Source organism: Olea europaea, chromosome 15, assembly GCF_002742605.1.
Source record: "Olea europaea var. sylvestris chromosome 15, O_europaea_v1, whole genome shotgun sequence".
NCBI lineage: Eukaryota > Viridiplantae > Streptophyta > Magnoliopsida > Lamiales > Oleaceae > Olea > Olea europaea.
The window spans coordinates 22,155,473-22,175,587 of NC_036251.1; positions in this window are offsets into that span (position 1 = coordinate 22,155,473).

Here is a 20,115-nt window from a genome sequence, read left to right on the forward strand (position 1 = left end):
TGAATTTTCAATTACTACACTTTCCCCTTTTATCAGTTTTTTTCTTTTTGTATTTTATGTTACAGTTGCTTTTAGATTTTCTGGCCCAGCTGCCCATTGATTTGCTCATGGGCCAGCCCAACTTGACCCCGTATTAGCCATTTTCTCTAGGGGAAATTACATAAAATCATGTAGTTAAACTTTTAAATTCAAAATTTAGGGATGAAGTTTACTTATGCAAAACTCAGGTACTATATATAATTAATCCCCAATTCAATTAAAACCCTAATCATTTCTCTCATTTTAATTTTCAATCCCATCTCTCTTCCCATGCCGACTTCTCCTCTCTCTACCCTCTATCGATAATCGTCAATGTTGAGGATTTTCGTCACCATCGAAGATGTGAGAGTCGAGCAACGGCATAGTTGTTGTTGTGCAGCATCATCGCAGCCAACGATAATTTTACTAGTACTAGCCTCCATATTAATAAGCCCCATCATGCCTTTGAACCTCTCTTCAGACTAAATTCTTCTGCAAATTTGGCCTTCAAAATCCATAAGAATTGTAAGCTAAGTGTCCAATGTCTCAATGACACAGATCTTGTAGCAAAGAATGGCAAAATTAAAAGGAACTATGTTGTGTCTTCTTCTCAGCAACTTCGATGGCGATTGGGTGGTAGCGGCCATATGATGCCAACTTGTAATTCTTCTCTTTCTTTTGTTTGTTTGCTAATTTTTCTTTTCTTTTCTTCTCTTGCTTATTTTGCTAATTCTTGTTTCTCTTCTTTCCCAGTTAGCTGCAAATTTTCCTGACTCACAATTTGTTCAGTGGTGTGTGTCGATGTTGTGGTTGCAATTGTGGAAGGCTGTAGATTGGTGCGGTGCAGTTGATGGTGAGGTACAAGTGGCAATTGTACGGTGGTGATTTGTGACCAAAATTGGTGTTGGATCGGGATCGGTGGTGGGGCATTTGGTGTATGTGACCAGTAAATTTGAACATATGTGACCCTGTGACTTGTAATTTTTTTGATCTGTGACCAATGAAATAATTTGTGATCTGTCAATTTGTGATCTGTGATCTACAATTTTTTTGCTTTGTGATCTCGAAATAATCTGTAACCAATTAATTTGATGATATGTGACAATAAGTAAATTTGTGACCAATAATTATGAATCTATGACCATTAATCGTGTAACTGTGATTTTATTATATTTAGCCCATGTTTGAGCCACATTCTAGGGAAAAAATACATTATTCATGTCAAATCAATGAGAAATGTATGGTTAAAAAATAAGGAAAAGTTTTAGATTTACGTATAATATTATTTTATTGAAGAATATGTGGTTGAAATGATATCAAATCACTATTGAAGAATGTATTTTTTTGAAAATAATGTGGCTTAAACAAGCCCTTAATCAATAAATATTTTCAATTAATTATATAGAAACTTGAATTTTTAAACTTTATACATGATTTGTGAATTAGTGTAAACAATACACCTGACATATGAATTTCTCCCTTTTTTCTATGTAGTTATTTTTAACCATATATTCAAACAATAAAATATTTTGCAGGTAAATTCAAAATTTTTTCCTTTTTTTACCATTACATTCTCCTAAAATTCACTATTTAAAACTATGTTTTTCCAAAATAATGATTGTCAAATAGAGGCTAAAGAAAAACTACTTATCATGCCACAAAAACATATATAAGGAAATTACACTGGGGCAAGTTTTTAAAGATTATATTTTAAAAAAAAATCGGATTTAAAGTTTATTTATTCATAAATTAGGTGATAATTCAACTATTAATATTATTAATTACTATAAATTCAAATTAATACACACACCCATCCTACCCCCACACCCACCTCATCCACCCAAACCCTAAATTATTTCCCCCTTTCTTCTTTCTATCACTTCTCGTTCTCTCCCTTCTATATCCCCTCTCTTCTCTGACAACATAGCACCTCTGATAATACAATATGTGGCATCATGTAGGCGACATTGTGCACAGTGGTGCTGCGCCTTGTAGCATCGTGACTCTGTGCGGCATCGGAGGCGCAACATTGTTTTGTATAGCTGTAGTACTAGGCCTCTGTGGACAGAGGTAAAGTGCGGTGCAGTGGTGATGTTGACTGGCATTCGGGATCTCAAGAATCTTGATCTTAGTAGCTTAGATAATTATTTTTTAGCTCTATGATAGAATTGTGATTATTCTTAGTTCGCCTAAAGTAGTGACGAGGTGCTAATCATCTACTTTTAATCATTGTATCCTAGAAAATAAACAGCATCAATCTTAGTGGGAGGAACATTCTCGGTTATCAGTGTCATTAACTTAGTCAGTCAACTCACATGATTAGAAAGGAAGTCAATTTGACTAGCAAAATCTTGATTTTTATTTCTATTGAAATTCTTACTTCTATTTTTGTTCAGGAATTTATGACACTTAGGCGGTTAGGCCTTATGCGTCCTAACTCACCACATTGAAAACACGTAGAGATAAACCTAGGACCAAAATTATGAGATAGCTGATATCTATCCCTAGATTGACGGGTCCTACGTCGTCTAGCATCCCTCTGTCCTACAAATCCATTTTTCTTAGGTTCTAGATTAGGAATATACTTAGGATGGTCAGTGGTAGGGACAAAGACAGTCTTGGAAGCAGTAGCAGCATTGTGATCATTCTTCTTATATCTTAGACCTCCCTTATTACTAGCAAGCTTCCTCATTCTTAAGATACTGTTAAATTTTACTGAACCACTAGAGAATGTAAGCAGTTGGGTATTGGGATCCTCAAGATCTCTCATAAGGGTCTTAATCTGATTTTCTAATGACTCAGTCACAACGATCAACTCACCAAGTCTCCCAGAGGACTTCTCAAAATCACTTATCAGATTCTTAACCTAAGTATCTAAGGATTCATTCACCAATTTTAACTTACATAGGAATAAGGTAGATTCCTAAGGGTCATCCAATAGTTTGTCTTTATCTGACTCAAGATCTTTGACCTTTGTACACAAGGCTTTATTGGTAGTCAACAGTCTAAGGCTATCCTGAATTAACTTATCATAAGCCTCATATATGTCTTCCTCATCCCTAGGATCCTCCCCAGACTGCTCACCATTATCTACATCTTCAACCTTCTCATTTTCCTTATCAGATTCACTTCTAATCCTAGCAGTGAAGGCTATATACTTCCCTTTCTCTTCCTGAGTAGACTTCTCATTTTGATTATGCTAGAGAATAACATTTGATGCTTTATTCTTTTTTCTCATACTGTTTGGACGCTCACTCCGAATATGGCCAAGATCTTGACACTTATTGCATCTCATAGATTGAGGTTTTTTTCTAAACTCATTGGGAGCACCTATACGTCTCTTTTGAGGCCTCTTCTTATTTCTATAAATTTTTCAAATTTTTTTAACAAAGTCGGCTAACTCATCATCATTAAATGACTCCGAATCAGAAGACTCATTTCGATTATCCCTAATTGTGTTCAAGGTCAAAGTCATCTTTTGTAAGTTTAGCTAAAGTCAGTTCATAAGTCTAGAGAGATTCAACCAACTCTTCCACCTTAATAGAATATACGTCTTTACTTTCTTCTACTGCCGTGATTTTATGCCTAAATTGCCCAGGTCAGGATCTAAGGTTTTTTCTAACAATCTTAGGCTCAGTGATTCTCTTACCTGGGTTGAAATTGGAATTAACTATGTCATTTAGGCTTGCATAGAAATCATCAAAGATCTCATCCCCTTTTATCCTAATATCTTCAAACCTAGTGGTTAGCATCCACAACTTAGAATTCTTAACAGCTCGAGTTCCTATATGTGTGGTATGTAAAATATCTCAAACTTCTTTAGCCACTTCACACATCGACACACGCCTGAACTCTTCAGGGGACACTGCCATAAATAAGGCATGTAAGGCTTTACTATTCCAATTGCATTCATCTAAGTTTGTTTTAGTCCAATTAGCCATGGGGGTGGGACGATGACACCATTAATGGTGCTAGAGGGGATAGTCCAACCATTAACCACGCTCAACTAGATGCGCTCATCCATAGATTTTATGAATGCTCTCACTCTAACCTTCCAACAAGCATAATTACTACCATCAAAATATGGTGGAACGGATAATGAACTACTCATCTAGACAATTAGGTTAGAAAATGAATTTAAACTCTATACCAATTGAAAGTTTAGATTTAGCCAATTTATTTTGACCTAAAGTGTGCAATTATACAATTAAAAGCAACAAGTCACTTTTTAATTCTTTTCATATGGTTAATCAAACAATTCAATTTATCCTATGATTTGAATGCCACAAACAATAAGTACGAAAGCAATAAAGAACACTAATATTATCAACAGAGAAATTCTAATTGGATAAAAACTCCGGGACCAAGTTAGTAACCTCCACTATAAATAATGTGAATTTACAGTCCAATCCAACCTAGTAAATTTCACTAGACTCGCTAATCTAATTCCTACGATTTCCAAGATCCACTGGAACGTGCTTCACTCACATCTACTCTCGATCTTCTAGAATTGTTTATCTCTTGTGGATCATCAAGAACAACCAGTTCTTGTTACTCTTTCTGTGCTTGTAATCCAACCTCTCTCAATCTTCAGTAATCTCTGAAAACTATTGAGAAAACCCCTTCCTTGATGTGTTAAGGAAGTGGGTGTTTTCAATCATGGAACTTTGATGTTTTTCCTAACAAGTGATTGTATGATCTTAAGAGTCAAAGGATAGAAATCAATGTATGGATATATTCTTGGATCTTCAAATAATGATATAAAGAAGTATTATAATGAACAACCACCATAAATTTTGTGTAATGCCTTGGGTATTGATAGTGGAAGTCAATTAGATAGTATGGGCCGTGTAAAACTCTTAAAAATGTGAAGTAGGATTTTCTATGTAACACTATTGCTCGAGCAAGAGCTTAGCGACACGCCGGCGATAGTATGTCGCTCGAGCCATAGCTCAGAGGCAGGTAGACGACAGAGTTTCTATTTTTGCTGCTCGAGCATGAGTTGGGTAATAGGCTAGCGTAAATTCGGCATCTCTTTCTGCTTGTTTCAAATTCAAACCCTAGGTTACCTACCTCAACTATATAATATTTTCCACCAACTCCTTGACTTTCATAGCTCTTTAATTTAAGTCCTTTTTGTCTGAAGAATTGCCAATACATAAAATCCTAACACATACATTAAAAGAGATTATGCAATGGCAAAGAATTTTGTCCAAAGAAAACAAGAAAAGTAGGGTAAGTAGAGAGGATTCCAAAGGCAAAAGTTAAAAGTAAGGTCTAACGTTTGTACAAGGTCATAGCCATCATATCCAGTTAGAGATAGAAATTGGGCAAAAGGTAATATCGAATAAAAATGAAAATGCAATATTCAGAGAAACAAAGCACCATTGCGGTTTACACAATGGAACACCATTGTAATAAATATTAAAGATATGAGAAAGTAAAATTCCTCAACTCTTCAATAGCTTAAAATAAGATACCTATTAACTAGAAAGCAAAATGGTGTGTCTTTCCATTTGATCATAACTAAATTCTCATTTCACGGCTTTAATCTAGGATTCGAGCTCATATGTGCACCAACTGTCAACTGATTGAAAATATAGAGTCGTGGATACTATGATACAAGACAACCTTGGGGCTTTCAGAAGTGACGTGTGATAGCTTTTAAAAGATGAACTTGAGTCGGTTTAAACTCAAGTTAAGGTTGATGGATTAGGAAAAAGATAAAGATTAATTATGAATCGGTAAGATGCCATCTAGAAGCTTTGAACACGTCTATTTTCCCCCTAAACACTCACGTTTTGACATGACCTGCCCTGAATCTCTCTAATGGACTCGACATATGTCGTGCGCCGATGGTAAATACCACCTAAGTAACGGACCCACAACCAAGACAACTTTGACTAGCTTTGACAGTGACATATTTTTATAAAATTTTTAACAGAGTTTTCCTCTGAAGTATAGACTAAAATCACTTGAAATATAATAAAATTTTCCAAATATGTAGATAGGGTACATCAGTCCCTCAAAACACTACTATTCAAAATACTACACTGGCAAAATGACCTTTGTAATGATTTACAAACAAAAGTTCCAAAATACATAATATATACAAAACGTAGCAGGCCCATGACATGGATACATAATTTACAAATTATGCTTTTCCGACAAAAGATGTAGGATCCCAAAAACATAAATTATATGAATTGACAAGGTGAAACATACAACAATTGACAATGTATAGCTCAACTCAGTAGATCAACAAGTTCCAATCTGCTCAACTCAGCTACTAGCTGATGAGAAAAATGATGATAAAAATATATGAGCTTGTAACTCAGTGAGTGGATATTTCGCAAATAATTATGTATTTTCCATTTATGCGAACTCTTTGAAAGCTTGTATATAATAAAAACATCCTTTCTACTACACTCTAAGCTAAAATCTTTATTCTTTAAACTGAAATAATTAAAATCTGTAATCTGAAAACTGATAAACTGTAAATTACTGAAAATCACAGTAAACAGGTAACCAAAATAACCATAGTCATGTATCGAGTAATCTCGATGTACATGACAAGGTTATTCAATTCTGAAATTTCGATCATACGCGCTCAAAGTTGTCCAAAGACTATAATTTGGTCATACACTATGTAAATACATTCACAATAGTGAAGAGTGGATAAAATCACCATAACATACACTATGGAAACACATTCACACTAGTGCAAAATGAGAAATATAACCATATAGAGTTATATACTGTGGAAATATATTCACACCAGGGCAGATAAGGGTAAAATCGTCTGGGTACTTTCTGGGGTTTTAAAAATAAAAACTTTAGATTAGCTGAAATATGTAGTGTGAATATAGCATGCTCATAAAATGATTTAACTGCACTGAATTTAATTTAAAAATAACTGATTATAAAATCCACTCATTCTGAAAATCATGCTGTCAAACATTCTTTACGAAATAATTAACTTTTTGATCTAATATAAATTAAATAAATATTTATTTTTGAAAAATAATTTTTTATCCACTCACATAATACAAGCTATATCCTAGGATGGTCGGTAGGCTTTTCCAAGCTCCTCATCACCACCTGAAATAGATACAAGATAACCAATTTAATCACTACCAAATCAAGAAACCTTTTATCTCTAATGATATAGCTAAACTAAATTTCTCGATTCCTGCATAAATTTTCCAATTTTTTCTTTAATTAATTGGAGCTAATTCTAGTTTTTATTCCCTTTACTAATCACTAATTCATCAAAATAACCTTCATCCAAAACATAAAAAAATTAATAATTCGATCTAGTGAAAACTAATACAAACAACTCACCCAACTTAATTTTCATTTTTGCTCCATAAACTCATGCTTTCATTTGAGAAACATTTTCACTAACATTATTTAATCAAAAATCCCAAATAAGAATTATAGGGTTTGCCCAAAAATTGGTATTCTTACCTTAATGAAATTGGAAATTAATGAATCATGAAACTTGAGCTTCAATTTATAATCGGGGATATAAAAATTTATACCACAAGTTAAACCCTAGAAATTTAACATCATAAGAACATCTCCAAATGACTCTCTATTTATAAAGAGCATATTTAAATTTAGAGAGTACTTTTTTTTTTTATAAACTCCAACAAGCTCTCTACTTGGATTCTCAATTTTATTTTTTCCAATGAACATATAATAATTTCTCCACATATTTTATTTAAGTATAATTTTTTTATATATTAATGACCAATCAATTCAAATGTAATTTGAAAATTTTAAATTGTAGAGTATTGAAATTTGTAATGTATTAAATGCAATCATTATACATTAAGAATAGAAAGTGAGTTTGACATTCTAAATTTGAAGAGTCAAATACACGCTCTATTTTAAAAAGTTAAAATTGAGAGTCTCTTAAAATTCATTTTTAAGTATTGACTCTTTAAAATAGAGAGTATATTGTGTTTAAAGGGTCTCTTGGAGATGATCTGATACCATAAGACATTACTTCTTAATCCCTTCAAGAAATGAAGTAAATAAACCGAAGCATGAAGAAATCAACACTTACTTCCTCCTCCTCCTCCCTTCATTTCTCTTTCTTTTTTCTTTTCCTCTTTTTCTTCCTTTTCTATCTCGGTCTTTCTGCCCCTTTTTTGTATGTATATATCTATGGAATAAATCACAAATGGGTTTAAATGGCCAGGTTGGTGGGCTTTTGCAAGGTAAGTCCTCGTCTTTCATATAATATAACATTTAGTCCTTTTAAATTCCATTTAATAAAGTATTAAATCCTTAACTTCAAAAATTAGACAAATAAATCCAAACTTTAAATTTTTATCCATCTTAATCTCTCAAAATATTTTTCATCATAAAATAACCCCAATAAAATAATTTGGTCAATTCAAATCCCAATAAAATGATATACTTCATTTTAATCCTTATTTGACTTAGACTTTGACAAATCAACTTTTCATTTTTTACTAGAAAAAAATTAGGTGGTATAACATTTAGTCTCTAGTTTTAGAAAAATTGCACCGTAATAACAATCATGTTGAAATTTAAAACTTATCTAATTTGTCCAACATCAGTTTTGGCACCAGAGGCAAAAGAGTCTTTGCTTCAGGTTTTACTTTACTTCTAGCAGGCATTGCCATATTTGGTGATAAGAAGTTATGAACAATAATTTGTTGAAATAATTCTAATATGGGCTCTCCATTTGACTATAATTTTTACGAATTAGATGTATGACTCATAATGATATTGTGATTGAGCCACATATATGATGTGATCAATTAGGCCATTTCACACTTTACATACTATATTTTATATGATGTTGTAATTTTAAGTATGTGAGCTGAAAATATATATAAATCCTAATTAAATTTAAGTCTTAATGAGACGGCTTAATAATTTTCTATATAAAAGCTAGGCCCCTTCTCATCTTCGTATTATTTTATTAACTTATTCCATTGATAGCTAATACTTTGTGAGGAGTAAGGAGAAAATCTAACTGCTATTATTCATATCCATGATATCTTTCGTGGGTATGAATTCGATTTATCAATTTATAATTTTGTGATTCTTGTTTCTTAGCATGATTATCATTATATTCAACAATTGATATCAGAGCCTAATGCTAATATTAGAATCCTTTATTAAAACATATTCTTTCTCTGACTTAATAATTTTAAAGTTTCTACTACCCGTCAATTAAAAGTTTTGAAATTATTACGTTTTCAATGTTTTCAAAAACAAAAAAATCTTGTGCAATTCAGTTTCATGAATTTGCGTTTGAGGACTAGGTTGACGTTATTCATAACGATTGTTTTAAACTGGTATAAAATTTTGAATTTATATGTGGTTCTAGCTATTTTCTTGAAGGCAATGTAAGTTCCAATTGTCAATCTGGTTCAAGATCCTGAATGGGATACTGTAGCATTTATTTAAAAAAAAAAGGATTTAAAATTAGAGTAGACCTAACTGGGGATAACTGCCTGATGCCAGAGCTATAGCAATGCCATCTACAAGGCTCACAGTAGCCTGCTGCTGATGCAAGCGAGCACCGACAGTTGAGGTGCACCAACAATCGGTAGGTGAAGCGCAGCATATAAGAAAGAAAATTTTGTTTCGAACAGGTTTTAGGTGTGGGCGAAGATGGGGGCTCCAATTGCAAATAACCAAGTTTCAATCCCCCAGTTGCAATTATCGTCCAATGGCCAGTTTGCAATTTTTTTTAAGGAGGGCCCTTTAGCAATTTGGAAAATTTGGAGGCTCTGTTTTTAATTTGAACCAAGGTCATATTGTGAATTTCAAAATGGTTTTTAATTTAAATATGAAAAGGGGGGTTTTTAAATTGGATTTAAAAAGATTTGACCCTAAAATTTCAATTTTGACCCAATTAAAATTTTATTCAAAATTGACCCATTTTATAATAATAATAATAATAATAATAATAATAATAAGAATAATAATAATAATAATTTGATTGACGACTTTTATATTCTCGTTAAAACGTTTATATACACATATATGAATTTTGCCTTTCATTGATTAATGATTATGATTTTGCATAATTATTGTTTTGTGATTGAATTTTTAACGGGCTTTGAGACAATCCCTAATTTTCACACAAAGAGAAATATTTGGAAATAAAAATAGGTGGTACCTGCTAAAGTGGCACACTCATTATTATTTGTTTGACTTTCTCTGCAAAAATAAATAAATAAATAAAATAAAAATTGAAAGGCGTTAGCGCTGCAATTTTGAATTATTGCATATAGTATCTTGCCCAAAGATGTTATTATATGTGATGTTTTGGAAAATGACATGAGGCGGTTAACAAATTTACTTTAGTCTAATAATCTCCTTCTACCCAAAGGTGTTGATATTTCAAAAATCAATGTAATTTTGTTAACTAGTCACACGGTGTGTTTTAAGAATATCTTATAGCATGTTATATTATTAGCCCAAAGTTGACTTTATTATGATGCATTTAAGCTCTTACCACAGTAAGATTCATGTGGTTTTGGTTTTAATTACGGATTATCTAATTAATAACCTATGTTAATTAGATGGATATTTTATCATTCGTTGACTGCATGCATTATGTTTGGATGATATTAAATATGATATTTTATGATTTCACAGTTTATAATGCTCCATCTCTTTCGAGTCAATTGTCTGCTATTGAAACCTTGACTGAGAATAATTACATGAGATGGAAACGGGACGTAGAAATGACACTTAGTCTTTTAGACTTAGATTTTGCAATGAAAAAAAAAACTTTCGAAACCTACAGATAAGAACACTCTTGAATATGTAGCCGAGTATGAAAAGTGCGATAGGGCCAACAAACTCCATTGGAAAATTATCAAGTGCTCTATATTCGATTTCATTATGAGTGCTATCGCAAAAAATGAAAATGCAAAAGGTTTTATGGATGCCATGGGAGAAAAATTGGTTGAGTCTGATAAAGATGAAATTGGAGATCTGATTGACAAATTAATGAATTTGAGATATGATGGTACAAGTGGTGTTACACATTATGAAGATGATAAACATCTCATCTAAACTGAAAATTCTTGACATTCCCATTACAGAACCTTTTTCTGGTCTATCATATTTTAAATAACATTCCTAGTCAGTTTAATCAGCTTAAGGTTACTTACAATGCTTAGCGGGATAAATGGGATTTAAATGATCTTATTGCAGTATGTGCCCAAAAGGAGTATAGGATGTGGCGTGAGACTATTGAAACTGCACAATTAGCTTTTTAGCCATTACAGAACAAGTGGTCTTCTCATAACTATAAGTCTACGTTCCGTAAGGGTAATAAGTCATATCGAAATCAGTAAAATAAAAATTTTGGTGGTCCCAAATGAATTATAAAGAAGAATGATCAATGCAAATTCTACAAAAAGAAGGGTCACTGGCAGAAAAATTGTTTTAAGTTTAAGACTTAATTAGAAAATAAGAAGAGTTCTACATGTATTTCCTTGACCTAGGTTGTTTCGAGTCTTCTTTTGTTCATGTACTTTTGAATTCTTGGTGTTAGACTTGAGAGTTAGTATTCATATTGCGAATTCTTTACAGGGGTTTACAAGTAAACGGAGGCCAAGTGAGGATGAAGTGAGCCTGTGCAATGGAAATGGAGTTCAAGTGAAGGTCGAATTCATAGGAGTAGTGAAATTGTCCTTAGAGTCTGGTTTTTATTAGAAAATACAGTTTTGTACTGTAAATGAGACGAAATTTAATTTCTATATCGAAACTTGATGCTTGTGGTTTTCCTTTAATTTTGATAATAGAATGATTGAGTTGTTTTATGATTCTCGTTTGATTGGGAATGGCCTTTTATGTGATAGTTTATATAAATTCTCTTCGGTTCCTTTTGGTGAAATCTCATGTGTTATCGAAGTATCAAATAAAAGGGCTCTAATCCATGAATCGTCCTCTATGTTGTGACATAAACGATTAGGTCACATTTCAAGGGATAAAATTGAAAGATTGCTAAAAGTTGAGATACTTCCCTCTCTAAATTTCTCAAATTTTGACACATGTGTGGATTGTATACGAGGAAAGCTAACTAAGTCGACAAGGAAAGGTTCCACCAAGAGCGACGGTATTTTGAACTTTATATATACTGATATCAGTAGGACTTTGCCTTTCATCATATGTGAGAACAAATACTTCATAACCTTTATTGATTATTTCTTATAATATGGATATATTTACTTGATTAATGATAAATACTATGCATTAGAGAAATTCAAAATTTTCGAAATAAAAGTAGAGAAACAATATGGTAAAAATATCAAAGTTGCAAGATCTAACTATGGTGGTGAGTACTATGAGAAATATGATGAGTCTGGTCAAACATAAGTGATTTTGCAAAGTTTTTACAAGAGTGTGGAATAGTGCTCCAATACACCATGCTAGGAACACCTGAGTAGAATGATGTTTTTGAAAGACATAATTGAATTCTAAAAGATATGATTAGAAGCATGATAAGTAGAACAAATTTGTATGAATATCTATTGGATGAAGCTTTGAAAACTGCCATATATATCTTGAACAAAGTTCCAAGTAAAATGGTTGCAAAGACACCTTTTGAATTATGGACAAGACGTAATCCAAGTTTAGCTCATTTCAAAGTTTGGGGATATCTAGCTCAGGTTACGATTTATAATCCTTTTGAAAAGAAAATAGATCTGAAATCCACTCTTAGTTACTTTATTGGGTACCTAGAGAGATCAAAAGGATATAAGTTTTACTATCCAAATTGTCGCACTAGAATTATTGAGTCCATCATTGCTAAATTTCTGGGAAATGATTTTGGTGATAATGAGAGTTTTACATTGAAAGAATTATTTGTTGAACAAAAGCAAGTTGTTGTTTTAGTTCTCGTTATACAAGAAAGAGCTGGTTCTCAACCAGTTAAAGTTGTTAATGAAGAATCGAGGAACCAAGAGGAACTTCTAATTCCTCCAACAACAATTGAGTCAATTTTTGAGCCACAAGTTAGAAGATCGCATAGGGAAATGAGGTCTGCATTGCCTAATGATTACATTACATATTTATTGGAGAGTGATTTTAATATTGGGTATATCGTTGATCTTGTAACTTATAATCAAGCATTGACAAGTCTTGAGGCAGATAAATAGATAAATGACATGGAAGATGAAATGAATTCTATGGAGCAGAGTAAAGTTTGGGAACTTAGATAACAAGTAGATTTTCAAAAGTAAGTTTGATTCAAAAGGGAATGTTGAACGACATAAGGCAAGAATTGGTTGCAAAAGAGTTTACTCAGTGAGAAGACATTGCTTATATTGAAACCTTCTCACCTGTTTCGTCGAAAGATTATTTTCGAATGATTATGACACTTGTGTCACACTATAATTTGGAGCTTCATCAATTAGATGTTAAGACAGCTTTTTCGAATGAAGATCTTTCCAAAAAGGTTTACATGAGACAACCTGAAGGTTTTGTTGTAAAGGGAAAAGAAAACTTAGTATGCAAGTTAAACAAACTCTTATATGGCATCAAGTAAGCATCTCGATAGTGGTATTTAAAGTTTGACGAGGTTGTAACCTCACTTGGTTTGTCGAAAATACAGTTGATCAATGTATTTATCTCAAAACCAGTGGGAGAAACTTTATTTTTCTTGTGCTGTACGTTGATGACATTTTGCTTGTTAGCAGTGACTTGGGGTTGCTTCACGAGATAAAGAGAATGTTGTCTTCTAATTTTGAAATGAAAGATTTTGGAGAAGCATCTTATGTGCTTGACATTGAAATGCATCGTGATAGAAATTGTGCCTTGTTGGGACCTTCTCAGAAGGCTTATATATGATATGTTCTAGAAAGGTTCAATATATAGAACTGTGCACCTGGTGATGCACCTATCATAAAAGGGGATAAGTTTAACACAGCTCAATGGCCAAGGAATGAACTAGAAATGGAATCTATGAAAATGATACCATATGCTAGTATTGTGGGGAGCTTGATGTATGCTCAAATTTGTGCTAGACCGGGTATAGTCTACATAGTCAGTATCCTTAGCAGGTTTCAATCAAATCCAGGACAAGAGTATTGGAAAACAGCTAAAAATGTTATGATATACTTGAAAAAAACTGAAGGTTAGGTACTTACATTTCAGCGTTCAAATCACCTTGAGATCGTACGCTATTCAGATTCTGATTTTACTGCATATCAAGATGATTTGAAATCAACCTCATGTTATATTTTCATGTTAGCTGGTGGTACCATCTCTTGGAAAAGTGCTACATAGACTTTAGTGGCATCTTCTACTATGCTGGCTAAATTTGCGACATGTTATGAGGCTACAGTCCAAGCCGTTTGGTTAAGAAATTTTATTTCTCGGTTCAAAGTTGTTGATCCCATCTTGAGGCCAATCATTATCTATTGTGATAATAGCACAACAGTGTTCTTTTCAAGGAATGATAAAAGTTCTGGTGGTTCAAAAGCATATTGACATCAAATATTTGGTGATTAAAGACAGAGTCAAAGTAGTGCAGATTGAAATAGAGCATATCAATACAGAGACAATGATAGTAGATCCTTTGACTAAGGCACTCGCTCTAAAAGTTTTTAGAACACGTGTTTCTAATATGGGTATTGTGAAAACCTTTGATGTTTTTGGTTAATGAGAGTTATTTATGTAAAAGAACTATATTTTGGCTTGATCCCTTTATGGGGTACGTAGGCAACCCATATGTTTCTCGGGTACAACATTTTCCAATAATAAAATATATTTCTCATATCCATGATTATTTTAAGTATGTATTTGACTTATGTCTTATATTATGATATTATTGTACTCTCAAGATATGATAGATAAAGATATCACTTTTAGAGACATGTGTCTTCATTTTGATCCAAAGTATTATGATGATCGATAGGAATTAGCACAGTTTTTTTTATCACATTTAGTGCTAAGTTCATACCATAAACTACCACATTGGTTGGAGGATAGGAATCCATGTCGTTAAGAATGTTGACATTTGTAGCCGTGGAGCGATCTTACATCATTTAATTGGTATAAGGACTTTCATGTTTGATGTTAACATTCTTGTTGGACCGGTCATGTTGCGTAAGGTGTGATCACTGGGGCTATACTTCTGTGGTCACCTACGTAATCTAACCCGGATATCAAAAGTTTTGTTATAACAATCAAATGTTTACCCAAGTATGAGAATGTTGGAAAAATTCTAATATGGGCTCTCCATTTGATTGTAAATTTTACGAGTTAGATGTATGACTGATAATGATATTGTGATTGTGCCACATATATTAAGTGATCAATTGGGCCATTTTACACTTTACGAGCTATATTTTATATAATGTGGTAATTTTAAGTTTGTGGACTGGAAATATATGTAAACTCTAATTAAAGTTTAAGTCATAATATGACGATCTAATAATTTCCTTTATAAAGGTTAGGTCCCCTCTACTCTCTATATTATTTTATTAACGTGTCTCATTGACGGCTGATACTTTGTGATGAGCAAAGAGGGGAAAATCTAGCTGCCATTATTCATATCCACGATGTCTTTCACATGTATGAATTCGATTTATCAATTTATAATTTTGTGATTCTTGTTTTTTAGCACGATTATCATTAAATTCAACATAATTATCTTCAAAAAAGATGTTGGCTCAATAGATCAAAAATCAAAGTGCAATTTTTTGCTATTGATTCCAAATTCCCATTTTAAAGAGCAATAATTGCATATTTTGAAGACTTATGGTGGGGCTTCGATTGCTCAACTACTGATAGTATTCGGTTCCAAAAATATGAAGTTATGTTTCTGCGACTCTAGATGAAGAATTGAAGCAATTGTTAGAATTATAGTTGTTCAAAATAATTAAAAAAAAAATTGTTGTGGGCTTAACCATGCGGCCCACATGAGGCCCTCCCGAAAATGGGAGGGCCACTTGCACTATAACCATGCGATCGCATGGTTATAGCCCATGCGGTCGCATGGTTATACAAAGTAACTGTTGGGGATTCGTTTTTCACCGTTTTTCTTTTGAATTTGGTGCCTTTTCAACATAATTTTGCACCATTTCGTGGGAACTCTTCAAAGCCTATAAATAAGTGTTCCAATTGCAATGAAAAACACTCTTGAGAAAATTAAGAAATTCACCCCAAAATTATTCTCCCAAATTATCATATAATCAATCCTATATCTATTTTCACTTGTTCTTTGTGAAAGATACACTTTGCTTTTGGTGTTCTTCACACAAAAGTTTGTTCAATCCTACAAACTATTTGCCGGAACTCCTCAAAAGCATTGGAAAGGGGGCAAATAACGTTTGAGGATAGCGTTATCATTTTCGTGTTCAAGCCTCTAATCATATCTATATTCTTTTCCTCTTTGGTATTACCAATTTTCTACTCTTCATTTCTTTAAATTTCCAACAAACTCAAACGTTATTTTATTTACTGCAATTGAGTCGGAATCTACTATCGCTACTATCAAAATGATGAATCAAGATCTGGTGCGTTTGGATAGATTCGATGGTGCAAACTTTACAAGATGGCAAGACAACCTCAAGTTTCTTCTAACGGCGTTGAAGATTTTCTACGTGCTTGATTCAAAATTGGAACCCATTCCCGATGCAACTGACAAGGACACCGAAGAAATTCGCATAGAAAGGAAGAAACAAGAAGAAGATGAATTGATATGTTCGTGGGCATATTCTAAATGCATTGTCCGATCGACTATATGATCTCTACACAAACACTACTTCAACTAAAGAAATCTGGTGTGCATTAGAAAGCAAATACAAAGTCGAGGAAGAAGGTACTAAAAAGTTTTTAATATCAATATTTTGATTTTAAATTTTTAGACAATATACCTTTATTGTCTCAAGTACATGAGTTACAAATAATTGTGAACAAATTGAAAGTGATAAAAATTGAACTTCCCAAAACTTTTCAAGTGGGAGCAATTATTGCTAAACTCCCTGGTTCTTGGAGAGGATATAGGAAGAAAATTCTTCACAATTCCGAAGATTTTTCTTTAGAAGATATACAGAAACATCTTCGCATCGAGGAAGAATCAAGGGTAAGAGATAAGATTAAAACTTTTTATGATGGCTCTTCGAAAGCCAATGCCGTGGACAATGTGGACAGCTCCAACAAGTTCAAAAAGAAAGGAAAATTTCTTGGTCCTAGAAAGGATCAAGGAAAATTCAAAAACAAAGCCAAAGGACCGTGCTATGTTTGTGGGAAATTGGGACACTATGCTAAAGATTGCAGGCATAGGAAACAACATAAGAAGGAAGGATAAGTAAACTCTGTTGATGAAATTATTGCAACAGTGAGTGAAATTAATGTAATCCAAGGCAAAGTTCCGGGCTGGTGGTATGATACATGCGCTACAATCCATGTATGTTATGATAAGTCTCTCTTCAAAACTTATCATGACATTGAAGACAATCAAGAAATACAAATGGGAAATGAAGGAAGATCAAAGGTGATCGGTAAAGGAAATGTTGAACTCCTTTTTACTTCGGGAAAGAAGATCACTTTGACAAATGTCCTGCATGTACCGGAAATGAATAGGAACTTAGCAATTGGTTTACTCTTGGGAAAACCCGGGATTAAATCTGTCTTTGAATCTGGAAAACTTGTATTAACTCATAGTGGGCATTTTGTTGGAAAGGACTATTTCATCGAAGGAATGGTCAAACTATGTACTGTTGAGGATAACTCAAATAAAATTAAATCTTTTGCGTATGTTATTGATTCATATAATTTATGGCATGGTAGATTAGCACATATAGGATTTAGTACTATGAAAAGAATGATTAAATGTGGATTAATACAATGTGATATTGATAACTTAGAAAAATGTGAAATATGTGTTAAATCAAAAATGATTAAGAAGCCATTTCATAGCATAGAAAAAACAACAAAATTACTTGAACTTATTCATTCCGACATTTGTGAATTGAATGGAATATTAACTAGAGGCGGTAATAGATATTTTATTACTTTTATTGATGATTGTTCTAGGTATACTTACGTATACTTACTTAAACATAAGGATGAAGCTTTTAGTGCCTTTAAAACTTACAAGAATGAAGTTGAAAATCAATTAGGAAGAAAATTAAAGACTTTAAGAAGTGATAGATGTGGAGAGTATTTTTCAAATGAATTTAACATATTTTGTGAACAAAGGAACAAAATGGATTAGTAGAAAGAAAGAATAGAACTTATTTGGAAATGATAAATGCTATGTTATTAAATTCTGAATTACCTTTTAACTTATGGAGTGAAGCATTACTTTGTGTTTGTCATATAACAAATAGAATTCCTATGAAAAAGAATAAAATTTCCCCATATGAACTTTGGAAAGGTAGAAAACCAAATATTAATTATTTTAAAGTGTGGGGGTGTCTTGCATATTATAAAAATATGGATCCAAAGAGAACCAAGTTAGGTCCTAGAGGTATCAAATGTACCTTTGTAGGATATGCCTTTAATAGCAAAGCCTATAAGTTATTAAATCTCGAATCAAATGTTATAATAGAATCAAGAGATGTGGAATTCTTCGAGAATGTGATGGTAGCTAGAAAATCTGAAAATAATAAGGATATTCCAACCTTTGAAAGCTCACCAAAAGAGACATCCATAAAGGATGTTGACTTTGAACCTCGAAGAAGCAAAATAACAAGAAAGGAAAAGCACTTAGGATCTAATGAAATAGATTCCCAACTTATTTCCTTTTACTTAGTAGAAGGAGATAGGAAGGATGTTGTAAGAACAATTCCTTTTGTTCTTCAAGTGAAAAGTGATCCTAAGACTTATAAGGAAGCAATGCAATCTAGAGATTATATATTCTAGAAAGAAGCTATAAATAATGAAATGGATTCTATTATTTCAAGTAACACTTGGGAAATAGTTGACCTACCAGCAGGTTCGAAAGCTATTGGTTGTAAATGGGTATTTAGAAAGAAATATAATTCTGATGGATCGCTTAATACTTGTAAGGCTAGATTGGTAGCTAAAGGGTATCGTCAAAGGGAAGGAATTGATTACTTTGACATATATGCACCCGTGGCAAGGATAACCTCAATAAGGATTTTATTTGTATTAGCATCTATATATGATTTATATGTTCATCAAATGGACATAAAAATGGCATTTTTAAATGGAGATCTCGAAGAGGAGGTCTATATGGAACAATCGGAAGGGCTTGTTCTACTGGGAAATGAATATAAGGTGTGCAAATTAATTAAATATTTATATGGATTAAAACAAGCTCCCAAAAAGTGGCATGAGAAATTTGACTCTAAAATAATGTCAAATGGATTTAATCACAATTCAATAGATAAATGTCTCTACACAAAAGTGAATGGTAATATAATCACATTAGTGTGTCTATATGTTGATGATATGCTAATCATTAGTAACAATATAGACGAAATCAAAGAAACAAAATGATTTCTATCCTCTACTTTCAAAATGAAAGATCTTGGAGAAGAAGATACTATCCTTGGAATCAAAGTAAAGAAGGATAGTGGGAGTTTTACATTAAGTCAATCACATTATATTGATAATGTAATAAATAAATTTAAACATTTGAACATTAAAGAGGTGAATACCCCTATAGATCCAAATATGAAATTAATCAAAAACGAAGGTAGAGTAATTGTACAAATAGAATATGCAAGTGCAATTGGAAGTCTTATGTACGCATCACAATGTACAAGACCTGATGTGGCATTTGCTGTAAGTAAACTAAGTAGGTTTACTAGCAATCCAAGTTTGGAACATTGGAAAGCTATTGGTAGGGTTCTTGGTTACCTAAAGAAAACCAAAACCTTGGGCTACAATATACCAAGTATCCTAAAATATTGGAAGGATATACCGAAGCAAGTTGGATATCAAGTGCAGGTGAAAATAAATCCACATCTGGATGGATTTTCATTCTTGGAGGTAGTGCAGTTTCTTGGAAGTCTAGGAAATAAACTTGCATTACACATTCAACTATGGAATCATAGTTTGTAGCTTTGGCTGAAACAGGGAAAGAAACAGAGTGGCTGAAGGACTTATTAT